We start from the raw sequence: 12,640 nt of genomic DNA on the forward strand, positions 1-12,640 counted from the left end.
TTTTGAATTCCAGAAAAGTAAGACTTTTAACTTGTGTTGTTTTAAGACACTACATTTGTGGAATTTCTTATAGCAGCTACATCTTGAACTTCTTAGAAATGAAAATTCTAGGACGCCCGCCACTCCAGACCTATTGTATCAGAAACTCTGGGGGTAGGGCCCAGGAATATGCATTTTAACAAGCCCTCTGGGGGAATCTGATGCATGTAAAGTTTGAGAATCTCTAGGGCATCTGTTTCCAAGTGGAAGGAGAAAGGAGTGGTGTTTGGTGGATGTGGTTGGAAAGATGCTGTGAGCTAGATGAAATGGCGTGGCCAGGTGACTGTGTGTGGGCTCACCATTGAGCTGACTGGCTTTGCATGACATTGTTGTCCCTAGAAAGGGACAATGTGTAATTTGTGATGTGAAACAACATAGCAAACTGCTCCTGCAGCTGGTCAGCCAGATTTTCAGAGAGAGAGATGTCTTAGGGACATCCTTGAGTCTCTTTAACTTATCACAGGTGGACTTGTTTATTACAAAGGTAGCTGAATTAGAGTGGGTGGCAGGCTTAAGGCCAGGTGCTGCCAAAGGAGAAGTTAAAGAAAGCATGTCACATCCAGTTACTTGTTTATTTAGCATACATTTAGCCTACCAGATGCCAAGCACTGTGTGAGGCTCTGACGATAGAGGCTGAACAAGGCAGACAAGATCCCTGCTCACATGGACCTTTGTTCTAGTGGGAGGAGGCAGCAGGCATATACTTTGATAAATTATACGATTTTTTTTTTCAAGTTCAGAGAAACCTCCTACCCAGATCCGCTTGGTTTTGCTTTGTGCCATAATACAGGGAAGTTTAGAATGGGAAGTAACTGAACTATGTTTCAGATCACCTTGCAGACTGAGACTGGTGAAACAGAAGTATGCATCCGCGTGCTTCTTGATGGACACTTTGAAAGCCTTTCAAGAAAAGCGATGTAGACAACATCTTGGATCCTGTACTAATGGAAACTGTGGTGGAGAACTGTGGTGAGCTATGAAGAGAGTGGGCTCGTGGGAGCAGGTTGGGACCGCTGAGAAAGTATGTTGTGATGGAGGGGAGATGGGAGGAGAGGCTGGAAGGTCCCTTTCAGGCTGTTCAAATGAAGAAGTCCCTGTTGAAGAGGAGATTCACTTTATATCTCTGGGATAATAACCTTTCCCAGGTGCCCAGATGCTGGGCTCTGAAGTGGGTTTAAGGAAGAACAGCCCGCTCCGAGAAGGCATACTGTTTATTCCTGAGGATGTGTATTTCACTTTTGGACAGGAGTCAGCTCTGTGTTTGATCGATAAGAAATAAATTATGCAGGGCATTATCTTGGTTGGGTATATACTAACGAACTGCTATTCCTTTCCCCTCTTTCTTCTTCTCCTTCATAAATTCCATATGAAAAGCTTATGAATCCCCTTTTCAGTGAATCCCCTTTTCGTCTCCCAGGAGCATAGTTTTACTGGTTGTGGCCTTTGTTCATGATTTATTCCCTGCATTTTTAAAAAGAGATGCCAGACAGCTTACAATGGAGTGCCAGATCCCTTCCATTTGTCCTTCCAGAGCCACTCTGCCTTCTCTGCCACAGAAGGCTGATCTGATCAATGACATTAGTACAAGAGCTGCCTTGTCCTTTGGCTTCCAGTTGGGTTTGACCAACAGGGGCCCCAGCCAGGAGGCTGCCTGGATGAATGAGGTCTGGGTATTCTAACTGAGTGTGCCACCTGCTTCCTGTTGGGATTTTGGAAGATACGAATATCAAAATATATAACAAGGAGATAAACACCATTAAACAAATCAAAAGGCATAGGGATACAGAACTAGGAACTGAGGTAGCCATGACATTTGTGTGCCTTTTCGTGTGTATTGGACAATTAGATATCTGTTTTTTGTGAACTACCTGTTCAAGTCTATTGCCTATCTTAAAATTGGTTGTTAGTCTTTTTATTTATTTGTAGGAATGTCTTAAAAATATATTCTGGACATCAGTCTTTTGTCAGATATAAGTATTGCAAATATATCTCCCCAGCCTGTGACTTGCCTATTCACTATCCTAATGATGTCTTTGTCTAACAGATATTCTTAATTCTAATGAAGTCCATTTTATCATTTTTATTATATGGTTAGTGCTTTTAGTGTTCGGTTTAAGAAATCTCGGCTTACTCTAAGCTCATAACAGTTATATTTTCTTCCAGAAGCTTTATTGTTTTACCTTTCATGTTTATGTCTATGATCCATCTCAGATTGATTTTTTAAAAAGCAGCTTTATTGAGGTATAATTTACATACCATTAAATTTACTCATTATTTAAAATTTATTTATTTGTTTTTATTTATTTATTTTTGGCTGTGTTGGGTCTTCGTTGCTGTGCATGGACTTTTCTCTAGTTGCAGTGAGCGGGGACTACTCTTCATTGCGGTACGCAGACTTCTCATTGTGGTGGCTTCTCTCATTGCAGAGCACAGGCGCTAGGTGAGCGGGCTTCAGTAGTTGTGTCACTCAGGCTCAGTAGTTGTGGCTCATGGGATCTAGAGCACAGGCTCAGTAGTTGTGGCACATGGGCTTAGTTGCTCCGCGGCATGTAGGATCTTCCTGGACCAGGGCTCGAACCCGTGTCCCCTGCGTTGGCAGGTGGATTGTTAACCACTGCGCCACCAGGGAAGTCCCAAATTTACTCATTTTAAGAGTTCCATTCAATGATTTTTTTTTTAAAGTAAATTTACAGAGCTGTGCAACTATCTCCACAACTTAGTTTGAGAATGTTTTCATCACTGAGGAAAAAAAACTTGTGCCCATTTGCAGTCATTTCCCTTTCCCACCCTCAGCCCCAGGCAACTACTCATCTACTTTCTCTCTCTATAGATTTGCCTTTCAAATTCGAGTGTGTATGTGTGTGTGTATGGGTGTCTGTGTGTATATGTATGATGTGTAGTTATTATGCACAGAACTTAACTCCAAGCTTCTTGGAAACCAGAGCAAAAAGGGCATCCCAGTGTTTTTCATGGTCTTCCTGGCTGGTCCCTGCTAGGACTACAATTCCATCATTTCAGGAGGAGTTATTTGTATCAAGTCTTATAACAGGCATTGGGTAATACAATGGGCAATGTCTTTGGCTACATTTTGGCGTGAGATAGAGAAATCCCAAACAGTTATTTCTTCTGTTGGCACTCTCGCAGAGTTCAAGAATTATCTATCACCCAGTTGAGACTAGGGAAGGCACTTCTGTGAGAAGCTACAATAATAAGGATTATGCTCATGGATTTCTGATGATCTAAATGAATACACTGGGGGAACTTAAGGCAGCTAAGGCACAAGCAGGCAGTATATTTCTGTTAAATACGCGAGTCTGAAGCAGGCTTTTGGTGAGGACAGATCAGTCTTTTTCACAGTTGGATTCTCTGATGGGTGAGTGTCTGAAGTGCCCCAAAGCTGTATTGTTTGTTTATTTTTTTTCTAAAATTTCCCGCCGGCTTTACTGAAGTAGGATTAACAAATAAAAAATTAGTGGGCTTCCATGGTGGCGCAGTGGTTGAGAGTCCACCTGCCGATGCAGGGGACGCGGGTTCATGCCCCGGTCCGGGAGGATCCCGCGTGCCACAGAGCGGCTGGGCCCGTGAGCCATGGGCGCTGGGCCTGAGCGTCCGGAGCCTGTGCTCCGCAATGGGAGAGGCCACAGCAGTGAGAGGCCTGTGTACCACAAAAAAAAAAAAAAAAAAAAAAAAAAATTAGTATATTCAAGGTCTACAATGTGATGTTTTATACATGTACATCATGAAATGATTACCATATTCAGGCTAATTAACACATCCATCGTTTCACATAGTTACTATTTTTTGTGTGTGTATGTGTGTGGGTGTGTGTGGTGAGAACACTTAAGATCTATTCTCTGTTCTCATAGCAAATTTCAAGTATACATGCAACATTAACTATAGTCACCATGCCGTACACTAGGTCTCCAGAGCTCATTTATCTTATAATTGGAAGTTTGTACCCTGTGACCTATATCTTCTCTCCCCAGCACACCACCCCCCCGCCCCAACCCCTGGTAATCACCATTCTATTCTTTGTTTTTCTGAGTGCAATTTTTATTAAAGTAGGATCCATGTGCTGTATCTAACCGCCAGACATTCAGGTAGCAGAGCTGACATATTGTGAACATTTAAGGGCCTGGTGTGTCCTTGTATTTCTGCCTATCAATGGCTGGCACACTTATCCCTTGTGCATGGATGCCAGGGGGCCTGTGAGTGGGGCCAGCATTCCCCACTGAAAGGACCTTCCATTCTGCTCTCGCACCTGGAAAAATAGATGGCTGGTTCCCTAGATTTCTGCAACATAAAAAATGAGAGAGAAAATGGTTTGGAGCCTACATAATTTTAAGAGTTCTTACCACTTCACCACCTCAAAAGATATACTTTTGATATACCCAACAGGATCGGTTAATTTTAAAATATAGCCTTACATAGCTGTTTGAATTGACCTGTTGGGTAGAGTTACCTGTAGGCCATCAAATATTGAATATTTGCCAAATGCAATGATTTATTTGGATCATATTTTGATGTTGAAATGTTTTCAAGTCGTCAGTTAGCCAACACGTTCAGCTGCTCACAAAGGCTACTCTTCTAGTTGGTCATGGCAAAAACCATATCACTGGCACAGAGAAGGTTGCTTTTCTGTTTGTCTTAACAGTAGTAGGATATGTATCCACTTTACCCCAAAGCTATATTAGTTAAACACGTTAAAAAGGGATACTCTTGCACTGCCAGTGAGAATATAAATTGGTACAACAATTTTAGAAAGCTCTCTGGCAGCATCTACTCTAAGTAAACATATATATACTGTATGTCTTAGCAATTCCACTTCTAAGTATATACCCAATAGAAGCAATTTTATATGTTCACCAAATATATGTACAAGTATGTTCATAGCAGCTTTATTTGTAATAACCCAAAACTGGCAACTACCCAAATGCCCATCATTATACAACTGTAGAATGGATTAATGAATTGTGTATTCATACAATGGAAATACTCTAGAGCACTAAAGTGAATGACTTCACACAACAACATGTATGAATATCACAAATTATGTTGAACTAAAGAGCAGGAACAAAGAATAATACTATAGGATTCCATTCACTTAAAGTTCAGAAATAGGCAAAACTGATGATAGAAATTAGTAGTGGCTACCTTCGGGGAGGCGATTAACTGAAGGGTACGAAGGAGTTTTTGAAGCATGAGTAATGTTTTAATGTTTGATCTGGGTAGTGGTTATATAGATTTGTTCACTTTGTAAAAATTCATTGAGCTGTATACTTCTGGTTTGAGTATTTTACTGTATATATGTTATGTCAATAAAAATTACTTAAAAACAAGGAGGGTAGTTAGAACAGTCCTGCCTATGTGTTGAAGATTATCTGATAAAAGTCCATTTCTGTACATACACTGATTCCAGAAATGGTGCAGATTTTGAAGAGTCATGAATAACCTGAGATAAAATATGAATGAAGCTTGGCTCAGAGAGAGTTTCTGTATTTAGACTCAAAGTTTGACAGGGATTAATGCAGGAAGTGAGAAATTGCATATTTTTTTCCATGTTCACCTCTCTTTGAGATGAAATAGTATATACTAGTGAGTCTTGGTGAAATAGTTGTGTCTAAAATGGCTGGCTTCTCACCTAAGATATTAAACTAAGAAACTCAGATTTGTGCTCTCCATCAACCCCACCTCTCCACTTACCTAGACAAAATGGCAGTCCAGCTTTACAAAGGATATCTGGCAGAATAATGGTCTATAGTTTTGAAGACTTTTTACCTCTATCCCTTCTTGAGGAACTGGGGCAAAATACTTCATGTCCTTGTTAGAGCAAATTGGGAGTTGAATAGTTTGGTGTGGGTTGGGACCTACCTTCTCCTTGGTCCTACAGGATCTGGCCACCTTCTCTTCTCTACCCTCATCTACTCCTGTCCCCTTTGTTCATCCTGCTCCAGCCTCACTCCAGCCTCTCTGACACTCCTCAGACCCACCCTGACACTCCTGCCTTTGCACCTTTGCCCTATCTGTCCTTGGATACACCTTGGATGCATGCCCTTATTCATCTCTACCCCTAAGGCCTTCATGCCCTTCAAGTCTTTGCTCAAAGGTCATCCCCCCAATGAGGTCTAATCTGACCATCCTATTGAATACTGCAGTCTTCCTCCCCGACCGCTTCACTGGACTGTTGAGAAATTTCTGGACACACGTAAGAGACAGCGTGAAGGGATGGAAGGAACATGGGCTTTGGAACAAAATCGAACTGGAGTTTGGAATTTGGAATTTGGGAGTTGCTTAGTAGTTCTCTGGGTCTAGTGTCCTCAAACATAAAATGAGACCATCTCATAGGATTGTTGCCAGGTAGGATACTGTAGGTGAAGCACCTAGCCAAGAGCTTGTACGTGGCAGTTCACAATAAATAAAATCTCTCATCCCTTTCTTTCTAGCCATTTCCTCCCTGCCTCAGTAGGGTCTGATTTACACAGTAAGATATTCCAGGAAGTCAGTTCCAGATGAGGATTAACACATTTTCACAGGATGAACAAACTAGCATTGAAAAGTGGAACCTCTAATATATTAACTGAAATTATTATGGTTTGCCTCATCTTACCTACTCAAAAATGACTTTGTTAAAAGCCTGGGAGAGGAAATGGCCTGAAGCGTTCGACACAGATGGGAACTGACTTTTTAATAAGCCAAGTCTCTGACGGGCAGGTGATGTTACAGCCCTAGAGGAAGGTGAGAAGATAAAGATCTTCACTCCTGCCCCAGACATTCTGAGGCATTCCAGAGAGGAGCTGTGTCATTAACAATCATGTTCTGAAACACTCTGAGGGTCAGCAAAAGGTACCATTTGCCTTTGGGGCATAGGGATGTGTGTTCTAGTTACTAAGCAACTCACCCTTCTGGGCTGGCCTGGCCTCATTATTCTGCCTGTGGTGGTGGGAAGCAAATCTGTTGTTTTTGGAAAGAGAAGCTAAGGTTTCCTGGTCCTTCCATTTATTAAAGGAAATATCCTGATGAAAAAAGAGTAAGACCCAGGGAGGATTCTGTCCCTTATGTGGTGAGAACAAGATTAGGAGGGGGCTTGACCTGGAGGGAAGCCTGTAGAAAATTGAAAGGCAGATATCTGTCCATAACTTTTACACTTAGTCCAGTGAAAAATCAGGAAAACTGTGTGAAAGTCTGGTTGGTTGAGTAATGGAAGAGCTTATTGAGAAGTGTTATCAAAGTGTGCACACCGACATTTGAGAACCTGTGACTTGGTGGGTTAGAGCAGAAGCTTTAGAGAGACAGAGAAGAGAGTTCAGGTCTTGGATCTATAGCTCATATTTGTTGTTTGAGTCTCTTTTTCCTCATCTGTAAAGTGGAGATCATAATAGTGATATCTACCCAAGTGATTGTGAGGATTGAATGAGCTAATACATGTCAATGGCTTAGCACAGTGCCAGGCACCCTGTACGTGCTAAAAATGTTTGCTTTTATTGAAAAGTTTGAGTGGTTGTAATTGTATACAAGAGTGTGTTGTGGCCACTCTGAAGAGTCTCATGTTTTCTTACGGAAGTTCTTGTCCATATTTTTCTGAACCAGCTTGGGAAGAAGCTGATAGAGATTTTCGCTGTGCTGATGGAGTGTTGATTGTTTTTTTCCTTGGGGAAGGGCAGAAGTTGGGTGACAAGGCAGAGTGCCACTGTCAGAGAGCAATTAGGAGCTTAATAAAGGAGCGTCCGGTTGGGTGGAGGGAAATGCTAGAAAGGGAAATGTAAGCTAAGGGCAGCATGCATGAGTCAGGCAGCCGATCCCATTTGCAAGTCGGTAACTTGCAAAACCAGGAGTGTGCATTCAATTCCATTGGTCTGGCTTCTTATCCTGGGTTGGATATCATGTACTTTTTTTAATTTTTATTTTTATTTATTTATTTATTTTTGTGGTAAGCAGGCCTCTCACTGTTGTGGCCTCTCCCGTTGTGGAGCACAGGCTCCGGACGCGCAGGCTCAGCGGCCATGGCTCACGGGCCCAGCTGCTCCACGGCACGTAGGATCTTCCCGGACTGGGGCACGAACCCACGTCCCCTGCATCGGCAGGCGGACTCGCAACCACTGCGCCACCAGGGAAGCCCTATCATGTACTTTTAAAGCACTCTGTGCCACCATCTTCATGGCCTTTCTGCTCAGCATCTCACCTCTATCGGGGCTACTGTCTGGGGATCCTGGCAGAGAAGTTAAGCTTCATGTCTGCAGACCCACAACTTTTGCACTCCCAAGTGTGCTGCTGATCTGCACAGAACTGATTATTTTGGGGAAGTGGAGTAGAGTATATAATTCATTGAAACATTCTTGGAGCTGCCTAGGGAGAATTTGGGAACAATAGATTGGGTGTTATGTTGGTTTTAGCCAAGTAGCAGTCCTCTTCCTTCTCTCCTTTTTCCCATCATGGGGTGGAGACACCATCTCCAAATTGAGCTCTGGATTAGTCTCTCCACCATCTTCTCTGCACTCAAATGGTTGATTTTTCAATTCATGTGCTGCTGTGTGCCTGTGGTGACTTAACTCTGCTCTGGTAATTGTAATGAAAGGAGAAAACCAGAGGGCTTAGCTTTGAGAGGTAGAATCACTCTTTACTGAAGACTCAAATTGGAAGGAGTAAAATTTAAGGTCGGATATCCTGTGTTATAATATTGTCAGTCACCATCCCAAGCTGGAAGAGATATTGAAACTCTGTTTTCCATAAGTCAACCTAATTTTGATGCCAATCTCCCACACTGCTAGTTTGGTTGGAAGTTCCTCATCTGTCTTTGCAGAACTTTTCCCCACTTGGGCATGTTCATCATTGGCTATATGTCCATATCAGCTCATCCCTTGAACTTGGTGGATATTCCTGGGACATGGCAACCTAGTGAGGCCAGAAAGCCCAGTGCTTGTGGTTGTGTTTCTCTGGATATACCACATCTTTCCTCCCTAACATCTTTCTGCCAACACAGAGCATAGCAAGGGAGCAAGCCTAGGTCTATAGAGCATGTCCCCTTCCTTCTTTTTAATCTGGAAGAAGTTTTTTTCCCTGTGATAGGTTAAAGATAGGCATAAATTCAGTGCTACTCCTCCCATTGAGAGGGAAAGTCGAATTGCTCTTACCTTGAATCTGGGCTGGCCTTAAGAACTCACTTGTAACCAATAGAATGCAGTGAAATGGACGTTGCATGAAAGGTAACTTCTGCTGGAGTCCTTTGGGAATGCTAATCATGGAGGAAGGAAGCTGCCAGTTAAGAAGTCTGGCTTGAGATTGCCATGCTGTGAGGAAGCTCAGGCTAGCAGCACAGAGTGGCTACATGAAAAGAAAGACAAAGGGGAGAAGGAGAGAGGGGAGAAACTCCATTAGCCCCCATCTGTTCCAACTAGCCCAACTCAGCCAGGCACGTGAGTAAAGACATCTTCAGATACTTCCAGCTGTAGCTACCATCTGACTGCAACAATGGAAGGGACCCCCATTAAGAACCATCCAGGTGATCAATCAGTACACAGAATCATGAGAAATAATATTGTTGTTTTTTTTTTTTTCTCATTTACATTGCCAATGCCATTGGCCTAGCCAGGCCATTATTCCTGAATTATTACTATATAAGCTTCCTCACTATTCTCATGGCTTGCATTCTTTCTTCCCAATCATCCTTTACACTCACTGCTAAGTACTGATTTACAGAATCCCTCAATTAAGAGAGGATTAAACAAAGAATTCACAAATAAATATATACTTTTACAATGCTACCACTGCTATGAAGTAAACTAATAAAATTCTCTGAAGAAGAATAAATGAGACTCCTAATACAAGGAGGTTAGGGAACTCTTTTCTTTTTTTCTTTTTTTTTTTTTTCTAACATCTTTATTGGAGTATAACTGTTTTACAATAGTGTGTTAGTTTTTCCTTTACAACAAAATGAATCAGTTATACATATACATATGTTCCCATATCTCTTCCCTCTTGCATCACCCTCTCTCCCACCCTCCCTATCTCACCCCTCTAGCTGGTCACAAAGCACAGAGGTGATCTCCCTGTGCTATGCAGCAGCTTCCCACTAGCTATCTAATTTACATTTGGTAGTGTATATATGTCCCTGCCACTCTCTCACTTCATCACAGCTTACCCTTCCCCCTCCCCATATCCTCAAGTCCATGCTCTAGTAAGTCTGTGTTTTATTCCTGTCCTACCACTAATCTCTTCATGACATTTTTTCTCCCTTAGAGTCCATATATATGTGTTAGCATACGGTATTTGTTTTTCTCCTTCTGACTTCACTCTGTATGACAGACTCCAGGTCCATCCACCTCACTATAAATAACTCAGTTTCATTTCTTTTTATGGCTGAGTAATATTCCATTGTATATATGTGCCACATCTTCTTTATCCATTCATCTGTTGATGGACACTTAGGTTGCTTCCATGTCCTGGCTATTGTAAATAGAGCTGCAATGAACATTTTGGTACATGAGTCTTTTTGAATTATGGTTTTCTCAGGGTATATGCCCAGTAGTGGGATTGCTGGGTTGTATGGTAGTTCTATTTGTAGTTTTTTAAGGAACCTCCATACTGTTCTCCATAGTGGCTGTATCAATTTACATTCCCACCAGCAGTGCAAGAGGGTTCCCTTTTCTCCACACCCTCTCCAGCATTTATTGTTTCTAGAGTTTTTGATGATGGCCAATCTAACTGGTGTGAGATGATATCTCATTGTAGTTTTGATTTGCATTTCCCTAATGATTAATGATGTTGAGCATTCTTTCATGTGTTTGTTAGCAATCTGTATATCTTCTTTGGAGAAATGTCTATTTAGGTCTTCTGCCCATTTTTGGATTGGGTTGTTTGTTTTTTTGTTATTGAGCTGCATGAGTTGCTTATAAATTTTGGAGATTAATCCTTTGTCAGTTGCTTCATTTGCAAATATTTTCTCCCATTCTGAGGGTTGTCTTTTGACCTTGTTTATAGTATCTTTTGCTGTGCAAAAGCTTTTAAGTTTCATTAGGTCCCATTTGTTTATTTTTGTTTTTATTTCCATTTCTCTAGGAGATGGGTCAAAAAGGATCTTGCTGTGATTTATGTCATAGAGTGTTCTGCCTATGTTTTCCTCTCTCGTATCAGAGAGATAATATTGTTTTAAGCCCCTGTGTTTTCAGAAGTTTGTTACACAGCAGTAGATAACTGGAACACTCCTCATACTGTTCTCCTCAGTGGGTTTAGATGTTTGAAAACAAAATCCAGCTACTAATTTTCACTCTGCCACAGGCATCCTTTGAGTTTAGGAATCACAGAGCTTGCTACCTCTTAATGGGGGAAAAAATCTGGGTAAGGGGAGAGAAAATAAGGATTAAAAAATTCCATAAATTGGGCTCCCCTGGTGGTGCAGTGGTTGAGAGTCCGCCTGCTGACGCAGGGGATACGGGTTCGTGCCCCGGTCCAGGAAGATCCCACATGCCGCAGAGTGGCTGGGCCCGTGAGCCATGGCCGCTGAGCCTGCGCGTCCGGAGCCTGTGCTCCGCAACGGGAGAGGCCACAACAGTGAGAGGCCCGCGTACTGCAAAAAAAAAAAAAAAAAAAAAAAAAAATTCCATAAATTAACGTCTAAAAAATTTCACCCATGCCCAGTTTAATTTTGACTTCCATTAGGATGTAATTCCATTGTTGCACTCTCTACGGGGTTGGCTATTTTGAGACTTTTTTGGCTTTGTGAAATTGATAGGTAAAAAGTATATTTCATTATGGCTTAATTACTAGTTTTAATCATTTACTACGTACAAATTATTTTGTGAATTCCTATGAAGAATTCGAAGAAGACATTTACTTGAGGAAAAAAAAGCTTGAGAGAAGTGATAAACCCCGAGTTATGCCATCATGCATGACAGTGATGAGAGGACCAAGGCAGTATTTCATCAATTTCCAAATGAGATCAGAGGACAGAGGTGTCATTGAGGGTGTGGGTAGTCTGTGAGGATTCTAGTGTAGGGACAGCTCCTGCAGTGAATTCTCTAGCACAAGCAGGTGAACACATCAATAACAGAATTTTGGTAGGTAGAGGGGGAACAGCTTTGTTCATGTGGGGAAATGGCATGAGTGAAACCATTTTGCAGAGTAGTTGAGTGATAAAATGAACTGGAGGAAAATAAAAAACAATAACAACAAAAAATAAAACTCAGCTCTACCATATGACCCAGTAATCCCAGTGCTAGGCATATATCCAGAGAAAACCATAATTCAAAAGGATGCGTGCACCCCGATGTTCATTGCAGCACTATTTACAATAGCCAGGACATGGAAGCAACCTAAGTGTCCATTGACAGATGAATGGATAAAGAAGATATGGTACATATATACGATGAAATATTACTCAGCCATAGAAAGGAATGAAATTGTGCCATTTGCAGAGATGTGGATGGACCTAGAGATTGTCATACAGAGTGAAGTAAGTCAGAAAAAGAAAACCAAATATTGTATAATATTGCTTACATATGGAATCTAGAAGAATGGTACAGGTGAGCTTATTTGCAAAGCAGAAATAGAGTCATAGATATAGAGAAAAAACTTACAGTTACCAAGGTGGGGGGGTGGGATGAATTGG

At 41.6% G+C, this 12,640-nt stretch overlaps 1 protein-coding gene across 9 annotated transcripts in view; it reads left to right on the top strand.

The window, feature by feature from the left end:
- The window catches only part of FRMD3 (FERM domain containing 3), a 345,639-nt gene that overhangs the window by 124,833 nt on the left and 208,166 nt on the right, over nucleotides 1-12,640 (top strand). For 2 of the 9 annotated variants that reach the window (XM_067041275.1, XM_067041277.1), the window contains exon 2: nucleotides 868-1,008. The exons of 5 other annotated variants lie outside the window; for them this stretch is intronic. The gene's annotated coding sequence lies outside the window, so the exon portion shown is untranslated. The remainder of the gene's footprint in view (nucleotides 1-867; nucleotides 1,009-12,640) is intronic. 2 more of the 9 variants (XM_067041276.1, XM_067041278.1) reach the window with 2 other exon arrangements.

Source organism: Kogia breviceps, chromosome 8, assembly GCF_026419965.1.
Source record: "Kogia breviceps isolate mKogBre1 chromosome 8, mKogBre1 haplotype 1, whole genome shotgun sequence".
NCBI lineage: Eukaryota > Metazoa > Chordata > Mammalia > Artiodactyla > Physeteridae > Kogia > Kogia breviceps.